This window comes from Coloeus monedula (assembly GCF_965178545.1).
Source record: "Coloeus monedula genome assembly, chromosome: 26".
Classification (NCBI taxonomy): Eukaryota; Metazoa; Chordata; class Aves; order Passeriformes; family Corvidae; genus Coloeus; species Coloeus monedula.
In genome coordinates, this window is record NC_138806.1 from 2,538,341 (window position 1) to 2,555,022 (window position 16,682).

Sequence of the window (16,682 nt, forward strand, 5' to 3'; positions counted from 1 at the left end):
GCCAGCCATCACTTGCTGAGGGAAGCTGGACATAACATTATTTATTTTTCTGCTTTTCTCATACACGCATAACGCTTTGTGTTTGCTTTAGCAAACTGCCTTGTAACAAGCTCCAAGTTGTTTTCTCTTTTATTTTCGCTTCTCTGTCCACTGCACACATGGGATTGATAGAGTGGCTTGGGGAGCACCATCCATGCAGCCAAGGCCAACCTTGGCACAGCTGGTCATCCAGCCCAGGGCAAGAGCAGGAATGAGCTGCAGAAGCGGGCATGGGCTGTTGGCCAAAGGGAGACGTATTAGAGGGGAAGCAAGACCACAAAGCATATCTGACCCACTTCCCGAATGCTCCAGAACACCAGGCTGCACATGAAAACTCACGTGCTCTCACGCAGAGATGAGGGAGAGAGGTGCATGTGTCCAAGAAGAACAAGAGTGATGCCCTAAGAACTTTGCCACAAACAAACCCACAGGAATGACACAGGTTCACCTCACGTGCCCGCATGGAATGCCACCAGACCATGATGCGAGCATTCTGCCGACTCTGACGTGTTTATGTCCTGGAAATACTTAGGCCTCTCATCCCGGCCCTAACAGAAGTCTTCACATAGGAACGCACATGGCAGAAGCCAGAAAATGAAGAGGCCGCAGTGCAGGAAACCAGGACACAGCCCCTGCCATTAGCTGGGATGGTGCACATTTGCCATGAGCTGGTCACAAAATTATTACTTCCACCAAGCTGCTACTGGGCCCGAGGCAGTGCAGGACTGCTATAAAAGGCAGCCCAAGTCTCTGCTCTCGCACCCACTTCTCTCACCTCCTCCTCCTCCTCCTCAGGAATCAGGTGAGTGGGAAGCCTCCAATCCTTCTTCCCCTTCTCTTCCTGCTTCCAGACCAGCTCTTTCCTGGCTGGAGGTCTCAGCTGATCGAGGCTGTCAGAGCCCAGGGCTGGCAGCTGCTTCTGCTGGGAGAAGGCAGGGGGGAGAAGATCTTGTGCAGAGAGAGGCTGGGACTTGGCTGAGGTGGCTCCTGGGCTTTGAGGTGGGCAGTGCAGTGTGGGCCAGGAGGTGCCTTGGCTGCAGGGTGCTTGGGGGCAGTGCTGCTTCTCAAGCGTCCTAACATTCTGCTTCTCCCTGCCCTCTGTGCCAGGTGCACCTGTGACCCCGAGCCATGTCCTGCTGCCAGCCCTGCAACCCTTGCTGCCAGCCCTGCGGCCCCTGCCCGCTGGCCAACAGCTGCAATGAGTGCTGTGTCAGGCAGTGCCAGAGCTCCACCGTGGCCATCCAGCCCTCCGCAGTCGTGGTGACCCTGCCCGGGCCCATCCTCAGCTCCTTCCCACAGAACACCGTGGTGGGATCCTCCACCTCGGCTGCTGTTGGCAGCATCCTCAGCTCTGGCGGAGTGCCCATCAGCTCTGGCGGCTTTGACATCTCCTGCATCACCAGCGGCTATGGCAGCAGATGCTGTCCCCCCTGCTAAATCTGCTGGCAACATCCTCGAGCAAGAACCTCCACGACCTCAGAACTTGGGGCTGGACTGAAGATGGATCTTGGGAACAACGGATTTAACCCCTTGGATTACTGCTGTTTTCTTCCACTCTCTTCCCCTTCTTCCTTTTCCTGTCAGCACCACTCAATGCCAGCCTACTGGGACCTGTTGGCCTCCCTCCGTTCCTCTGCAGGTCAGGCAGATGGACACGCCCACTGCACCTCAGTGGATGCTCCTGGTGTCCTCTGTGAGCCTGTTCTTCCTTAGACTCAATAAAGTTGTTTTGCATCCAAACCTGGGCCTCTGCTTTCTCCTTCCTTGTGTGGGAACTCCTCCAGTGAGCTCATGGCAAAAGGTGGACACAGCAGAGGGTGGACACTCCACGGTGGACTTTAATGTGTGCCTTTTCCATTGGAGCTGACAAACATATCCCTGGCTTCTCCAAAATGGTGACCAGCAGGAGAGGATGATGTTAAAAGGTCACCGGTGAGGGAATGGCAATCAGCAATGCCCTGGGGATTGTCCACAACGTCCTCTCTTCAAACAGCTCCCTCACAATAAGCCTTCTGCCCACCTTCTGTCCAGACACGCAGGGCTGAGGGGTTTCACTGGCTCAACCAAGCACGAGAACAGAACCAAAATCCTCCTCACATCGTGCTGGCAGCTGCCACTTTTTCCCCTTCTGGATGTGGGAGAGGAGCAAATCTTCCACCTTCCTGCCTCCACCTCCCAGACATGGTCAAACTCTTTTCTCCACATGCCTCGTGCTCTTTGACAGCATCCTTCTCCCATAGCTCCTGGCTCAGGACAAAGGCCACGGTGGCCACAGGACTCCCCCGGCTCCACAGAGCCACCAGAACCCGGTAACCTCCAAGTTTCTCCATGAGGCAGGAGCAAGGACCCCGGGAAAGAGCGGAGTGTCCCAAGGCTGCCTGGGGCAGCATCAAAGGGATGGCCTGGCTTTGGGATTGTCCTCGGTGTGCCGTGAGGGCTGTGGGCCTCTCCAGGTCCCTGCCGATAACGCGAGGCTGAGTGTGTGCGAGTGGCTGGCACTGCTGGGCAGGGAAGTCCCTACGAGGCTTGGAATGGCTGGGCTGAGACGTGAGCTCAGGCACAGCTGTGGACACACACACACACACACACAGATACACAAATGGGCACTGACACATTGCCAGCCTGCCCAGGTGTGCACAGAGATGAACCCAGACGCACAGACCCCAGCAAACGTGCACAGGCACACGGGCAGGGGGCTGCACACAAGTGCTCTGCCCTGTGCACAACCATCCCCGTGTAGGCCAGAGGCTCTCAGGGGGTGTTCCCACGAGTGCACAAGCACAGGGATGTGCAGGCACTCGCACACACTGGGGCACAGCCACGCTGCCACGCACATTATTGCGGGGCAGCACATGGGGCGCAGGCCATGGCAAGGGATGTGACTCAGGAGCTGCTGGGCAGCTCCCAGCCAGAGCAGGGACACAGCACTCCAAGCAGGCCAGAAGCTCAGGCAGCAGTGCTACAGGAGTCTCATGGATTGTGCAGGCCGAGGAGGAAGGCAAAGAGGTTCTACCCCATGGGAAAAGCACACAGGGGAACCCTTGGGCGACAATTCAAAGAGCAGAGGGCTGGGAGCAGATGAGGCCCTTCCAGTCAGCAGGAATTAGAAAAAATCTGGCAGGGACAAATCACCAGAGTGCCCCAGGCTGGCATCACCTGCCTCCTTGGCATCCCTTCTGCAATTAATTCAGAATTTCATAATTTCTGCACACCAACACATCCTTGCCCTCAGGAAAACTGGAATCTCACATACCAGCTCTCAGAAGAAGTGTCCGTGAGGGAATGGGAATGATGTAGGCCAGGAAATGCAAAGTCATGGTAGAGGGAACCGGCAAGTCATGCCATACCATTCCCAGAGATCTTTCCATTCATTGGGATCACACAGGAAATTTATCACTCAGGCAGCACGGACTTTGAGCCCTGAGGCACTGTGGGGCCAGCATAAAAGGCAGCCTAACTGGTGGCTGTCTCATCCACTTCTGTCACCTCCTGCTCCTTGGGAACCAGGTGAGTTGGAAGCCCCTTTCACCTCCACCCTCTCTAGGACAGGGTTGAGCTTTCCAGCCCTTGTTCCCGCTCCTTGTTCTTCTGGGGTGTTCTCCGAGGGTGCTCGTGTGGGCAGAGGGGAGAGCGTGTGTTCTGGCCAGAGGCTGAGGCTGGGCTGAGGTGCTTCTTTGCATCCAGGCTGGGCAGGAGCACGGCTGGGGCTGGCTGAGCTCTGAAGGAGCGTGCTGGGCTGAGGCCCAGGATCGCCAGTTTGGGCCCGCACAGGCAGGAGCTGCGCAAGCAGCAGGGGCCTCGTGTTGCTGGGGGTGCCTTGCGGGCTGTGTCTCAGGTGTGCGTGTGCTCTGCTTCCTCCCTGCCCTCTGTGCCAGGTGCACCGCCAGGCTCGAGACATGTCCTGCCCTGAGAAGTGCCAGCAGTGCCGGCCCTGCAACCCTTGCTGCCAGCCCTGCGGCCCCTGCCCGCTGGCCAACAGCTGCAATGAGTGCTGTGTCAGGCAGTGCCAGAGCTCCACCGTCGTCATTGAGCCGCCTGCTGTACTGGTGACCCTGCCCGGGCCCATCCTCAGCTCCTTCCCACAGAACACCGTGGTGGGATCCTCCACCTCCGCTGCCGTTGGCAGCATCCTCAGCTCTGAAGGAGTGCCCATCAGCTCCGGGGGCTTTGACATCTCCTGCATCACCAGCGGCTATGGTGAAAGATGCTGTCGTCCCTGCTAAAGCTGCTGCCGCCACCAACATCCTCAGGCAAGAACCTCCACGACCTCAGAACACGCTGCTGGACTGAAGACAGAACTTTAAGACTCTGGATTTAGAGCTTCTGCCTATTGTTTCCTCTCCTCTCCTCTCTTTTTTCTCTTCCTTTTCATTTCCTCTCAGCACCGCTCAATGCAAGCCCTTGTGGGACCTGTTGGCCTCCTTCCCTCTGCAGGCCGGCCAGATGGACACCCCGACTGCATCTTAGTGGCTGCTCCCGGTGCCCTCTGTGAGCCTCCTCCTTTTCTTCTTTTGACTCAATAAAGTTGGTTTTGCATTCAAACTTTGGCCTCTGATTTCTTCTTCTTCCTGTTGCAACTCTACCTGTTTGCCCATTGGAAAAGGTGGAGGAAGCTCAGCGCTGGAATCCCGGCAGTGCAATTTTCTTTGTTCCCTTTCTCTGGGAGCTGACAAAGATGTGCCTCACTGTGAGGCTGGTGAGGCACTGTAGGAAATTGCCCAGAAAAGTTTGGGATGCCGCAACCCTGGAAGTGTGCAAGGCCAGGTTGGACACCTCTTTGATCAACCCGGTTTAGTGGGTGGCATCAGTGCCCGTCTGCTGAGGGCAGCGGGAGTGGAAAGAAATGATCTTTAAGTTCCCTTCCAGCCCAGACCATTTCTCATGACATACGCTTTCACAGAGGCATCATCAGAGTGACAAATGTGCTCAGTGTTGGGCAGCGCTGAGTCCCCTTTGGACACCCTTGGAACTGACTCAGTCAGACGCGGCGGGAGACGCTGGACTCCTCCCACAGAGCCCATTCCTGCAGCCTTATTTACAAAGCTGGCCTTCCTGAGCACCCACTACACATGAGGAAGCCCTGCTTCCTGGGAAGTGGCCAGCCATCACTTGCTGAGGGAAGCTGGACATAACATTATTTATTTTTCTGCTTTTCTCATACACGCATAACGCTTTGTGTTTGCTTTAGCAAACTGCCTTGTAACAAGCTCCAAGTTGTTTTCTCTTTTATTTTCGCTTCTCTGTCCACTGCACACATGGGATTGATAGAGTGGCTTGGGGAGCACCATCCATGCAGCCAAGGCCAACCTTGGCACAGCTGGTCATCCAGCCCAGGGCAAGAGCAGGAATGAGCTGCAGAAGCGGGCATGGGCTGTTGGCCAAAGGGAGACGTATTAGAGGGGAAGCAAGACCACAAAGCATATCTGACCCACTTCCCGAATGCTCCAGAACACCAGGCTGCACATGAAAACTCACGTGCTCTCACGCAGAGATGAGGGAGAGAGGTGCATGTGTCCAAGAACAAGAGTGATGCCCTAAGAACTTTGCCACAAACAAACCCACAGGAATGACACAGGTTCACCTCACGTGCCCGCATGGAATGCCACCAGACCATGATGCGAGCATTCTGCCAACTCTGATGTGTTTATGTCCTGGAAATACTTAGGCCTCTCATCCCGGCCCTAACAGAAGTCTTCACATAGGAACGCACACGGCAGAAGCCAGAAAATGAAGAGGCCGCAGTGCAGGAAACCAGGACACAGCCCCTGCCATTAGCTGGGATGGTGCACATTTGCCATGAGCTGGTCACAAAATTATTACTTCCACCAAGCTGCTACTGGGCCTGAGGCAGTGCAGGACTGCTATAAAAGGCAGCCCAAGTCTCTGCTCTCGCATCCACTTCTCTCACCTCCTCCTCCTCAGGAATCAGGTGAGTGGGAAGCCTCCAATCCTTCTCCTCCTTCTCTTCCTGCTTCCAGACCAGCTCTTTCCTGGCTGGAGGTCTCAGCTGATCGAGGCTGTCAGAGCCCAGGGCTGGCAGCTGCTTCGGCTGGGAGAAGGCAGGGGGAGAAGATCTTGTGCAGAGAGAGGCTGGGACTTGGCTGAGGTGGCTCCTGGGCTTTGAGGTGGGCAGTGCAGTGTGGGCCAGGAGGTGCCTTGGCTGCAGGGTGCTTGGGGGCAGTGCTGCTTCTCAAGCATCCTAACATTCTGCTTCTCCCTGCCCTCTGTGCCAGGTGCACCTGTGACCCCGAGCCATGTCCTGCAACCCTTGCTGCCAGCCCTGCGGCCCCTGCCCGCTGGCCAACAGCTGCAATGAGTGCTGTGTCAGGCAGTGCCAGAGCTCCACCGTGGCCATCCAGCCCTCCGCAGTCGTGGTGACCCTGCCCGGGCCCATCCTCAGCTCCTTCCCACAGAACACCGTGGTGGGATCCTCCACCTCGGCTGCTGTTGGCAGCATCCTCAGCTCTGGCGGAGTGCCCATCAGCTCTGGCGGCTTTGACATCTCCTGCATCACCAGCGGCTATGGCAGCAGATGCTGTCCCCCCTGCTAAATCTGCTGGCAACATCCTCGAGCAAGAACCTCCACGACCTCAGAACTTGGGGCTGGACTGAAGATGGATCTTGGGAACAACGGATTTAACCCCTTGGATTACTGCTGTTTTCTTCCACTCTCTTCCCCTTCTTCCTTTTCCTGTCAGCACCACTCAATGCCAGCCTACTGGGACCTGTTGGCCTCCCTCCGTTCCTCTGCAGGTCAGGCAGATGGACACGCCCACTGCACCTCAGTGGATGCTCCTGGTGTCCTCTGTGAGCCTGTTCTTCCTTAGACTCAATAAAGTTGTTTTGCATCCAAACCTGGGCCTCTGCTTTCTCCTTCCTTGTGTGGGAACTCCTCCAGTGAGCTCATGGCAAAAGGTGGACACAGCAGAGGGTGGACACTCCACGGTGGACTTTAATGTGTGCCTTTTCCATTGGAGCTGACAAACATATCCCTGGCTTCTCCAAAATGGTGACCAGCAGGAGAGGATGATGTTAAAAGGTCACCGGTGAGGGAATGGCAATCAGCAATGCCTGGGGATAGTCCACAACGTCCTCTCTTCAAACAGCTCCCTCACAATAAGCCTTCTGCCCACCTTCTGTCCAGACACGCAGGGCTGAGGGGTTTCACTGGCTCAACCAAGCACGAGAACAGAACCAAAATCCTCCTCACATCGTGCTGGCAGCTGCCACTTTTTCCCCTTCTGGATGTGGGAGAGGAGCAAATCTTCCACCTTCCTGCCTCCACCTCCCAGACATGGTCAAACTCTTTTCTCCACATGCCTCGTGCTCTTTGACAGCATCCTTCTCCCATAGCTCCTGGCTCAGGACAAAGGCCACGGTGGCCACAGGACTCCCCCGGCTCCACAGAGCCACCAGAACCCGGTAACCTCCAAGTTTCTCCATGAGGCAGGAGCAAGGACCCCGGGAAAGAGCGGAGTGTCCCAAGGCTGCCTGGGGCAGCATCAAAGGGATGGCCTGGCTTTGGGATTGTCCTCGGTGTGCCGTGAGGGCCGTGGGCCTCTCCAGGTCCCTGCCGATAACGCGAGGCTGAGTGTGTGCGAGTGGCTGGCACTGCTGGGCAGGGAAGTCCCTACGAGGCTTGGAATGGCTGGGCTGAGACGTGAGCTCAGGCACAGCTGTGGACACACACACACACACACACAGATACACAAATGGGCACTGACACATTGCCAGCCTGCCCAGGTGTGCACAGAGATGAACCCAGACGCACAGACCCCAGCAAACGTGCACAGGCACACGGGCAGGGGGCTGCACACAAGTGCTCTGCCCTGTGCACAACCATCCCCGTGTAGGCCAGAGGCTCTCAGGGGGTGTTCCCACGAGTGCACAAGCACAGGGATGTGCAGGCACTCGCACACACTGGGGCACAGCCACGCTGCCACGCACATTATTGCGGGGCAGCACATGGGGCGCAGGCCATGGCAAGGGATGTGACTCAGGAGCTGCTGGGCAGCTCCCAGCCAGAGCAGGGACACAGCACTCCAAGCAGGCCAGAAGCTCAGGCAGCAGTGCTACAGGAGTCTCATGGATTGTGCAGGCCGAGGAGGAAGGCAAAGAGGTTCTACCCCATGGGAAAAGCACACAGGGGAACCCTTGGGCGACAATTCAAAGAGCAGAGGGCTGGGAGCAGATGAGGCCCTTCCAGTCAGCAGGAATTAGAAAAAATCTGGCAGGGACAAATCACCAGAGTGCCCCAGGCTGGCATCACCTGCCTCCTTGGCATCCCTTCTGCAATTAATTCAGAATTTCATAATTTCTGCACACCAACACATCCTTGCCCTCAGGAAAACTGGAATCTCACATACCAGCTCTCAGAAGAAGTGTCCGTGAGGGAATGGGAATGATGTAGGCCAGGAAATGCAAAGTCATGGTAGAGGGAACCGGCAAGTCATGCCATACCATTCCCAGAGATCTTTCCATTCATTGGGATCACACAGGAAATTTATCACTCAGGCAGCACGGACTTTGAGCCCTGAGGCACTGTGGGGCCAGCATAAAAGGCAGCCTAACTGGTGGCTGTCTCATCCACTTCTGTCACCTCCTGCTCCTTGGGAACCAGGTGAGTTGGAAGCCCCTTTCACCTCCACCCTCTCTAGGACAGGGTTGAGCTTTCCAGCCCTTGTTCCCGCTCCTTGTTCTTCTGGGGTGTTCTCCGAGGGTGCTCGTGTGGGCAGAGGGGAGAGCGTGTGTTCTGGCCAGAGGCTGAGGCTGGGCTGAGGTGCTTCTTTGCATCCAGGCTGGGCAGGAGCACGGCTGGGGCTGGCTGAGCTCTGAAGGAGCGTGCTGGGCTGAGGCCCAGGATCGCCAGTTTGGGCCCGCACAGGCAGGAGCTGCGCAAGCAGCAGGGGCCTCGTGTTGCTGGGGGTGCCTTGCGGGCTGTGTCTCAGGTGTGCGTGTGCTCTGCTTCCTCCCTGCCCTCTGTGCCAGGTGCACCGCCAGGCTCGAGACATGTCCTGCCCTGAGAAGTGCCAGCAGTGCCGGCCCTGCAACCCTTGCTGCCAGCCCTGCGGCCCCTGCCCGCTGGCCAACAGCTGCAATGAGTGCTGTGTCAGGCAGTGCCAGAGCTCCACCGTCGTCATTGAGCCGCCTGCTGTACTGGTGACCCTGCCCGGGCCCATCCTCAGCTCCTTCCCACAGAACACCGTGGTGGGATCCTCCACCTCCGCTGCCGTTGGCAGCATCCTCAGCTCTGAAGGAGTGCCCATCAGCTCCGGGGGCTTTGACATCTCCTGCATCACCAGTGGCTATGGTGAAAGATGCTGTCGTCCCTGCTAAAGCTGCTGCCGCCACCAACATCCTCAGGCAAGAACCTCCACGACCTCAGAACACGCTGCTGGACTGAAGACAGAACTTTAAGACTCTGGATTTAGAGCTTCTGCCTATTGTTTCCTCTCCTCTCCTCTCTTTTTTCTCTTCCTTTTCATTTCCTCTCAGCACCGCTCAATGCAAGCCCTAGTGGGACCTGTTGGCCTCCTTCCCTCTGCAGGCCGGCCAGATGGACACCCCGACTGCATCTTAGTGGCTGCTCCCGGTGCCCTCTGTGAGCCTCCTCCTTTTCTTCTTTTGACTCAATAAAGTTGGTTTTGCATTCAAACTTTGGCCTCTGATTTCTCCTTCTTCCTGTTGCAACTCTACCTGTTTGCTCATTGGAAAAAGTGGAGGAAGCTCAGCGCTGGAATCCCGGCAGTGCAATTTTCTTTGTTCCCTTTCTCTGGGAGCTGACAAAGATGTGCCTCACTGTGAGGCTGGTGAGGCACTGTCGGAAATTGACAAGGCCAGGCTGGACACCTCTTTGATCAACCCGGTTTAGTGGGTGGCGTCAGTGCCCGTCTGCTGAGGGCAGCGGGAGTGGAAAGAAATGATCTTTAAGTTCCCTTCCAGCCCAGACCATTTCTCATGACATACGCTTTCACAGAGGCATCATCAGGGTGACAAATGTGCTCAGTGTTGGGCAGCGCTGAGTCCCCTTTGGACACCCTTGGAACTGACTCAGTCAGACGCAGCGGGAGATGCTGGACTCCTCCCACAGAGCCCATTCCTGCAGCCTTATTTACAAAGCTGGCCTTCCTGAGCACCCACTACACATGAGGAAGCCCTGCTTCCCGGGAAGTGGCCAGCCATCACTTGCTGAGGGAAGCTGGACATAACATTATTTATTTTTCTGCTTTTCTCATACACGCATAACGCTTTGTGTTTGCTTTAGCAAACTGCCTTGTAACAAGCTCCAAGTTGTTTTCTCTTTTATTTTCGCTTCTCTGTCCACTGCACACATGGGATTGATAGAGTGGCTTGGGGAGCACCATCCATGCAGCCAAGGCCAACCTTGGCACAGCTGGTCATCCAGCCCAGGGCAAGAGCAGGAATGAGCTGCAGAAGCGGGCATGGGCTGTTGGCCAAAGGGAGACGTATTAGAGGGGAAGCAAGACCACAAAGCATATCTGACCCACTTCCCGAATGCTCCAGAACACCAGGCTGCACATGAAAACTCACGTGCTCTCACGCAGAGATGAGGGAGAGAGGTGCATGTGTCCAAGAAGAACAAGAGTGATGCCCTAAGAACTTTGCCACAAACAAACCCACAGGAATGACACAGGTTCACCTCACGTGCCCGCATGGAATGCCACCAGACCATGATGCGAGCATTCTGCCGACTCTGACGTGTTTATGTCCTGGAAATACTTAGGCCTCTCATCCCGGCCCTAACAGAAGTCTTCACATAGGAACGCACATGGCAGAAGCCAGAAAATGAAGAGGCCGCAGTGCAGGAAACCAGGACACAGCCCCTGCCATTAGCTGGGATGGTGCACATTTGCCATGAGCTGGTCACAAAATTATTACTTCCACCAAGCTGCTACTGGGCCCGAGGCAGTGCAGGACTGCTATAAAAGGCAGCCCAAGTCTCTGCTCTCGCACCCACTTCTCTCACCTCCTCCTCCTCCTCCTCAGGAATCAGGTGAGTGGGAAGCCTCCAATCCTTCTTCCCCTTCTCTTCCTGCTTCCAGACCAGCTCTTTCCTGGCTGGAGGTCTCAGCTGATCGAGGCTGTCAGAGCCCAGGGCTGGCAGCTGCTTCTGCTGGGAGAAGGCAGGGGGGAGAAGATCTTGTGCAGAGAGAGGCTGGGACTTGGCTGAGGTGGCTCCTGGGCTTTGAGGTGGGCAGTGCAGTGTGGGCCAGGAGGTGCCTTGGCTGCAGGGTGCTTGGGGGCAGTGCTGCTTCTCAAGCGTCCTAACATTCTGCTTCTCCCTGCCCTCTGTGCCAGGTGCACCTGTGACCCCGAGCCATGTCCTGCTGCCAGCCCTGCAACCCTTGCTGCCAGCCCTGCGGCCCCTGCCCGCTGGCCAACAGCTGCAATGAGTGCTGTGTCAGGCAGTGCCAGAGCTCCACCGTGGCCATCCAGCCCTCCGCAGTCGTGGTGACCCTGCCCGGGCCCATCCTCAGCTCCTTCCCACAGAACACCGTGGTGGGATCCTCCACCTCGGCTGCTGTTGGCAGCATCCTCAGCTCTGGCGGAGTGCCCATCAGCTCTGGCGGCTTTGACATCTCCTGCATCACCAGCGGCTATGGCAGCAGATGCTGTCCCCCCTGCTAAATCTGCTGGCAACATCCTCGAGCAAGAACCTCCACGACCTCAGAACTTGGGGCTGGACTGAAGATGGATCTTGGGAACAACGGATTTAACCCCTTGGATTACTGCTGTTTTCTTCCACTCTCTTCCCCTTCTTCCTTTTCCTGTCAGCACCACTCAATGCCAGCCTACTGGGACCTGTTGGCCTCCCTCCGTTCCTCTGCAGGTCAGGCAGATGGACACGCCCACTGCACCTCAGTGGATGCTCCTGGTGTCCTCTGTGAGCCTGTTCTTCCTTAGACTCAATAAAGTTGTTTTGCATCCAAACCTGGGCCTCTGCTTTCTCCTTCCTTGTGTGGGAACTCCTCCAGTGAGCTCATGGCAAAAGGTGGACACAGCAGAGGGTGGACACTCCACGGTGGACTTTAATGTGTGCCTTTTCCATTGGAGCTGACAAACATATCCCTGGCTTCTCCAAAATGGTGACCAGCAGGAGAGGATGATGTTAAAAGGTCACCGGTGAGGGAATGGCAATCAGCAATGCCCTGGGGATTGTCCACAACGTCCTCTCTTCAAACAGCTCCCTCACAATAAGCCTTCTGCCCACCTTCTGTCCAGACACGCAGGGCTGAGGGGTTTCACTGGCTCAACCAAGCACGAGAACAGAACCAAAATCCTCCTCACATCGTGCTGGCAGCTGCCACTTTTTCCCCTTCTGGATGTGGGAGAGGAGCAAATCTTCCACCTTCCTGCCTCCACCTCCCAGACATGGTCAAACTCTTTTCTCCACATGCCTCGTGCTCTTTGACAGCATCCTTCTCCCATAGCTCCTGGCTCAGGACAAAGGCCACGGTGGCCACAGGACTCCCCCGGCTCCACAGAGCCACCAGAACCCGGTAACCTCCAAGTTTCTCCATGAGGCAGGAGCAAGGACCCCGGGAAAGAGCGGAGTGTCCCAAGGCTGCCTGGGGCAGCATCAAAGGGATGGCCTGGCTTTGGGATTGTCCTCGGTGTGCCGTGAGGGCTGTGGGCCTCTCCAGGTCCCTGCCGATAACGCGAGGCTGAGTGTGTGCGAGTGGCTGGCACTGCTGGGCAGGGAAGTCCCTACGAGGCTTGGAATGGCTGGGCTGAGACGTGAGCTCAGGCACAGCTGTGGACACACACACACACACACACAGATACACAAATGGGCACTGACACATTGCCAGCCTGCCCAGGTGTGCACAGAGATGAACCCAGACGCACAGACCCCAGCAAACGTGCACAGGCACACGGGCAGGGGGCTGCACACAAGTGCTCTGCCCTGTGCACAACCATCCCCGTGTAGGCCAGAGGCTCTCAGGGGGTGTTCCCACGAGTGCACAAGCACAGGGATGTGCAGGCACTCGCACACACTGGGGCACAGCCACGCTGCCACGCACATTATTGCGGGGCAGCACATGGGGCGCAGGCCATGGCAAGGGATGTGACTCAGGAGCTGCTGGGCAGCTCCCAGCCAGAGCAGGGACACAGCACTCCAAGCAGGCCAGAAGCTCAGGCAGCAGTGCTACAGGAGTCTCATGGATTGTGCAGGCCGAGGAGGAAGGCAAAGAGGTTCTACCCCATGGGAAAAGCACACAGGGGAACCCTTGGGCGACAATTCAAAGAGCAGAGGGCTGGGAGCAGATGAGGCCCTTCCAGTCAGCAGGAATTAGAAAAAATCTGGCAGGGACAAATCACCAGAGTGCCCCAGGCTGGCATCACCTGCCTCCTTGGCATCCCTTCTGCAATTAATTCAGAATTTCATAATTTCTGCACACCAACACATCCTTGCCCTCAGGAAAACTGGAATCTCACATACCAGCTCTCAGAAGAAGTGTCCGTGAGGGAATGGGAATGATGTAGGCCAGGAAATGCAAAGTCATGGTAGAGGGAACCGGCAAGTCATGCCATACCATTCCCAGAGATCTTTCCATTCATTGGGATCACACAGGAAATTTATCACTCAGGCAGCACGGACTTTGAGCCCTGAGGCACTGTGGGGCCAGCATAAAAGGCAGCCTAACTGGTGGCTGTCTCATCCACTTCTGTCACCTCCTGCTCCTTGGGAACCAGGTGAGTTGGAAGCCCCTTTCACCTCCACCCTCTCTAGGACAGGGTTGAGCTTTCCAGCCCTTGTTCCCGCTCCTTGTTCTTCTGGGGTGTTCTCCGAGGGTGCTCGTGTGGGCAGAGGGGAGAGCGTGTGTTCTGGCCAGAGGCTGAGGCTGGGCTGAGGTGCTTCTTTGCATCCAGGCTGGGCAGGAGCACGGCTGGGGCTGGCTGAGCTCTGAAGGAGCGTGCTGGGCTGAGGCCCAGGATCGCCAGTTTGGGCCCGCACAGGCAGGAGCTGCGCAAGCAGCAGGGGCCTCGTGTTGCTGGGGGTGCCTTGCGGGCTGTGTCTCAGGTGTGCGTGTGCTCTGCTTCCTCCCTGCCCTCTGTGCCAGGTGCACCGCCAGGCTCGAGACATGTCCTGCCCTGAGAAGTGCCAGCAGTGCCGGCCCTGCAACCCTTGCTGCCAGCCCTGCGGCCCCTGCCCGCTGGCCAACAGCTGCAATGAGTGCTGTGTCAGGCAGTGCCAGAGCTCCACCGTCGTCATTGAGCCGCCTGCTGTACTGGTGACCCTGCCCGGGCCCATCCTCAGCTCCTTCCCACAGAACACCGTGGTGGGATCCTCCACCTCCGCTGCCGTTGGCAGCATCCTCAGCTCTGAAGGAGTGCCCATCAGCTCCGGGGGCTTTGACATCTCCTGCATCACCAGCGGCTATGGTGAAAGATGCTGTCGTCCCTGCTAAAGCTGCTGCCGCCACCAACATCCTCAGGCAAGAACCTCCACGACCTCAGAACACGCTGCTGGACTGAAGACAGAACTTTAAGACTCTGGATTTAGAGCTTCTGCCTATTGTTTCCTCTCCTCTCCTCTCTTTTTTCTCTTCCTTTTCATTTCCTCTCAGCACCGCTCAATGCAAGCCCTTGTGGGACCTGTTGGCCTCCTTCCCTCTGCAGGCCGGCCAGATGGACACCCCGACTGCATCTTAGTGGCTGCTCCCGGTGCCCTCTGTGAGCCTCCTCCTTTTCTTCTTTTGACTCAATAAAGTTGGTTTTGCATTCAAACTTTGGCCTCTGATTTCTTCTTCTTCCTGTTGCAACTCTACCTGTTTGCCCATTGGAAAAGGTGGAGGAAGCTCAGCGCTGGAATCCCGGCAGTGCAATTTTCTTTGTTCCCTTTCTCTGGGAGCTGACAAAGATGTGCCTCACTGTGAGGCTGGTGAGGCACTGTAGGAAATTGCCCAGAAAAGTTTGGGATGCCGCAACCCTGGAAGTGTGCAAGGCCAGGTTGGACACCTCTTTGATCAACCCGGTTTAGTGGGTGGCATCAGTGCCCGTCTGCTGAGGGCAGCGGGAGTGGAAAGAAATGATCTTTAAGTTCCCTTCCAGCCCAGACCATTTCTCATGACATACGCTTTCACAGAGGCATCATCAGAGTGACAAATGTGCTCAGTGTTGGGCAGCGCTGAGTCCCCTTTGGACACCCTTGGAACTGACTCAGTCAGACGCGGCGGGAGACGCTGGACTCCTCCCACAGAGCCCATTCCTGCAGCCTTATTTACAAAGCTGGCCTTCCTGAGCACCCACTACACATGAGGAAGCCCTGCTTCCTGGGAAGTGGCCAGCCATCACTTGCTGAGGGAAGCTGGACATAACATTATTTATTTTTCTGCTTTTCTCATACACGCATAACGCTTTGTGTTTGCTTTAGCAAACTGCCTTGTAACAAGCTCCAAGTTGTTTTCTCTTTTATTTTCGCTTCTCTGTCCACTGCACACATGGGATTGATAGAGTGGCTTGGGGAGCACCATCCATGCAGCCAAGGCCAACCTTGGCACAGCTGGTCATCCAGCCCAGGGCAAGAGCAGGAATGAGCTGCAGAAGCGGGCATGGGCTGTTGGCCAAAGGGAGACGTATTAGAGGGGAAGCAAGACCACAAAGCATATCTGACCCACTTCCCGAATGCTCCAGAACACCAGGCTGCACATGAAAACTCACGTGCTCTCACGCAGAGATGAGGGAGAGAGGTGCATGTGTCCAAGAACAAGAGTGATGCCCTAAGAACTTTGCCACAAACAAACCCACAGGAATGACACAGGTTCACCTCACGTGCCCGCATGGAATGCCACCAGACCATGATGCGAGCATTCTGCCAACTCTGATGTGTTTATGTCCTGGAAATACTTAGGCCTCTCATCCCGGCCCTAACAGAAGTCTTCACATAGGAACGCACACGGCAGAAGCCAGGAAATGAAGAGGCCGCAGTGCAGGAAACCAGGACACAGCCCCTGCCATTAGCTGGGATGGTGCACATTTGCCATGAGCTGGTCACAAAATTATTACTTCCACCAAGCTGCTACTGGGCCTGAGGCAGTGCAGGACTGCTATAAAAGGCAGCCCAAGTCTCTGCTCTCGCACCCACTTCTCTCACCTCCTCCTCCTCAGGAATCAGGTGAGTGGGAAGCCTCCAATCCTTCTCCTCCTTCTCTTCCTGCTTCCAGACCAGCTCTTTCCTGGCTGGAGGTCTCAGCTGATCGAGGCTGTCAGAGCCCAGGGCTGGCAGCTGCTTCGGCTGGGAGAAGGCAGGGGGAGAAGATCTTGTGCAGAGAGAGGCTGGGACTTGGCTGAGGTGGCTCCTGGGCTTTGAGGTGGGCAGTGCAGTGTGGGCCAGGAGGTGCCTTGGCTGCAGGGTGCTTGGGGGCAGTGCTGCTTCTCAAGCATCCTAACATTCTGCTTCTCCCTGCCCTCTGTGCCAGGTGCACCTGTGACCCCGAGCCATGTCCTGCAACCCTTGCTGCCAGCCCTGCGGCCCCTGCCCGCTGGCCAACAGCTGCAATGAGTGCTGTGTCAGGCAGTGCCAGAGCTCCACCGTGGCCATCCAGCCCTCCGCAGTCGTGGTGACCCTGCCCGGGCCCATCCTCAGCTCCTTCCCACAGAACACCGTGGTGGGATCC